The sequence below is a fragment of the Mus caroli genome, unplaced genomic scaffold (assembly GCF_978045245.1).
Source record: "Mus caroli unplaced genomic scaffold, Mus_caroli_1 scaffold_10, whole genome shotgun sequence".
In the NCBI taxonomy this organism is placed as follows: Eukaryota; Metazoa; Chordata; class Mammalia; order Rodentia; family Muridae; genus Mus; species Mus caroli.
The window spans coordinates 39552863-39556474 of NW_028227265.1; positions in this window are offsets into that span (position 1 = coordinate 39552863).

The following is a 3612-nucleotide window of genomic DNA, read 5'->3' on the forward strand; positions in this document are numbered from 1 at the left end:
TATAGAAAAACAAAACAAAACAAAAACAAAAACAACAACCCTGAAACCCCCACCCTAAGACAAAACCAGAGTCATTTCCACTATTATCTCTTCCATCCAACATTGTTGAGGATGTTTCTTTCAGAGGATCTAGGTCATTAAATGAAATAAAAGTTGCATTAGCTGGCTTATGCAGCTAGGCAAAAAATACTATTGGCTGCACAGCATAAACAATGCTTTTATGATCTTATTTGAATTTATTTCTTTACTTCAAATATGACCATAGAGTAAGGCTTTAACATATTATTTTGAGGAAAGAGAACATAAATATTCTATGTTGTGGATTTGGTCTAATGCTTGTATTATGTTAACTGGGTCCTCAAAATTACACAGGAATCCACATGTTTGCACACAAGACTCTGAGGGTCTCTGTCCCCAGATGGTTTTAATTGGTAAATAAAGTTGCTGGTGGACAGTGGCTGGGGAGAGAGACAAAGCTAGAACTTTAGAATCCCCGGGCAAGGAGCAGAGGAGGGAACAAGAAAGAGAGAGCCACCATGCCAGGAAAGGAGTCGCTGCCACACCTGAGAAGTGCAAGACAGCGAGAAAGCCAGCATGTAAGAGCCAGGGATCGTGGCCCTGGAGGGCTGCAGGTCTGGGTCAGGGCAAGTTGGAATATAGATTTTAGTAAATGAAGAGGTGGGATTATTGGAAAGTACATCAGACATGTGGAGGTTAAGAAGTGGCCCAGGCATTGAGCTGTTTAAGGCATATTAAAATATAAGGGGTGTGTGTGTGTCTTTCATTCAGGAACCCAGAACATTGGGGCAGGTAGTGAGGAATGTGTGCGCCACCACCAGGACGATTTGAGTAGAGATTAGCTGGAGATACCAGGAAGTCTGCTGTGGAACAGTCTGTCCCAGGAATGACTGCATGAGCAATGCCAGAGCAATGCAGTATCAATGGACATGTGAATGTGGAAGAGGGAAAAAAATCTCATGGAATTCCATACCTAGACAAAGAACTACAGCCACTGATGACACTAGGAGAAGGAGAATTAGGCTCTCTCAGGAATGAGCCCTCATTGATTTTTCAGTACAGAAAAGTCAGTCCTGAAACCATATACACGCAAATAACAAGAAAAGATTCAGCATATTATATCCATCCATCTATCTATCTATCTATCTATCTATCTATCTATCTATCTATCTATCTATCTATCTATCATCTATCTACCTATTGTCTATCCATCTGTGGGACCATGAAAGGCAGTCTGTGTTCTGGTTGAGCTAGAGACCCAGTAGAAAATTCTACAATGGACTGAACCATGAGCTATGCTCCTAGACATTAGGCTCCTGACACCAGGAGCCCTCAACTTCATAATCCAGTGGTTATATCGGTCACATAGGCAATGCCCCAAGCTCCTGGTACTCTGGTTAGATTCCACCTCCACAGTTACCTGGCTACAGCAAGGTAGCCCAGCCCACTATAAAAGGGACTGCTTGGCCCCTCCTCTCTCTCTCTCTTAAGCTATTGTCTCTCTTACTCTCACCTCTCACCCTCCTTCTCCCTTCCCTTCTCCTTTCTTTCCATGTGGCCATAGCCAATGCCACCGCCAATGCTTCTGCTTCTTCTTCCTCTTCTTCCTCTTCCTCTTCTTCCTCTTCCTCTTCCTCTTCCTCTTCCTCTTCCTCCTCCTCCTCCTCCTCCTCCTCCTCCTCCTCCTCCTCCTCCTCCTCCTCCTCCTCCTCCTCTTCTTCTTCTTCTTCTTCTTCTTCTTCTTCTTCTTCTTCTTCTTCTTCTTCTTCTTCTTCTTCTTCTTCTTCTTCTTCTTCTTCTCTCTCTCTCTCTCTCTCTCTCTCTCTCTCTCTCTCTCTCTCTCTCTCTCTCTCTCTCTCTCTCTCTCTCTCCTTTTTACAATAAAGCTCTAAAACCATGGACCATCTATGCTCATCAGGATCTGCAGTGCTGGAGCAATGGAGCAGGTTTCCCTCTAAAGAGCGGCAGATCTAACCTCCCACTGGGAGGCCTCTCTGTGCTCCAGCCACAGCTGCGAGCCAAACCAAGCAGTCCACCGGTCCACCGAGCTAGCCACCAGAAATAGCCAGACTCTCTTGTCCCTGCGGTAACCTGCCAGGGCCACCCTTCTCCCTTCGGCCCCCAGGCCAGAGTCTGCCTGAGAGTGTTCTCAGCTCTTCTGAGACATACAGCAGCATCTGGGATGTCTGAGAGTGATAACCTGTTGTCCCTGGCCTCCATATGGCCCAGGGACCCCAGAACCAGCTCTTCTGTAGTACCCAGTGGTCTGTGGTGCCCGAGAGTCGGAACCCAACTCCAGCAGTTCCTTGGGGACCCCAGACTGTGCTTTCCCCACTCCCCGGAGTGGTGTCCGGTCACGACCTGACACCCATCCTGCAGAGGTTCTATGGGGTCCAGCAGCAGTCTCTCGTGTCTGGAGACCAACATCTATCTATCATCTATCTATCTATCTATCTATCTATTGCCTATCTATCTATCTATCTATCTATCTATCTATCTATCTATCTATCTATCTATCTGTATGTATGTATGTACACACACAAATGTCACAATAATAGTCAAACAAAAAGAGGTAGCAACTTGAAGGTCAGGAGCCATGAGAGGAGCTTGGAGGAAGGTGACTGGGGAAAGGATGGAAGAGGAAATGATGTAATTCTATGTCAATTAAAAATAAAAAACTCATCTAAATGGGACATGAGATATGATTCATCCAATTTTCTAGCTTTGAACTTAGGATACCAGAAAAGTTGTGTGCGCCTCGAACTCAAAGGAAGGACAGGCAAAGGCTAACCATTCTCATTCCAGCAAGGTACCTGAGAAAGAAGAAAGGGAAGTCTAGCAAGACAAATACCTTTAGATCTCAAGGATCTAGCATAATTCTTTGTTTATGTGTTCTGCTCTGCAGGGCTACTGGGGACAATAAGGCCCTCTTATAGCTCTACCCTCTAGGTCTTCCGAGACAGTGGCCCCAAAGGGAAGGAGCCATAATCTTTACAACAAGAAACAACCCCAGAATGGCTCCACTAACAACAGGGCCTTGCTTTTCTCTTCTGTTATTTCTCTGGTCTGTAGAATTGACTTTCCATCTGTCATTTTATGGAAATCTGGGCTTTCTTCTATGATTCAACTCCAAATCCTTCCAGCCTTTTTCTACTAGTGAGCTCCCCACCACACCTATGATGTCCTGAGATAGTGAGATAGCATCAGTGCATCACTTCTTGGTACCATCTGAATAGATTTCCTCATTTACTCTGTCAAAATGTCATCGGATTGTTGACATAAGCAAGGACAGTTTATTCTTCACAGTTCTCGGTGTTAGACATTTCAGACCACAGTCTGGTCATCAGTAAATGGTGATGGTTTCTTGTGAAGATTTTCCTGCTTCACAGATATCCATCCATTGCTGTGGTCGAGAGAGAGAGAGAGAGAGAGAGAGAGAGAGAGAGAGAGAGAGAGAGAGAGAGAGAGAGAGAGAGATGGAAGGAAGGGAGGGAGGGGGAAGGAGAGGGAGGGAAGGGAGAGGGAAAAGGAGGGAGGGGAAATAGAAATCTATTACTTGTCTCTAGCTGCATATGTATCGAAAGATGGCCTAGT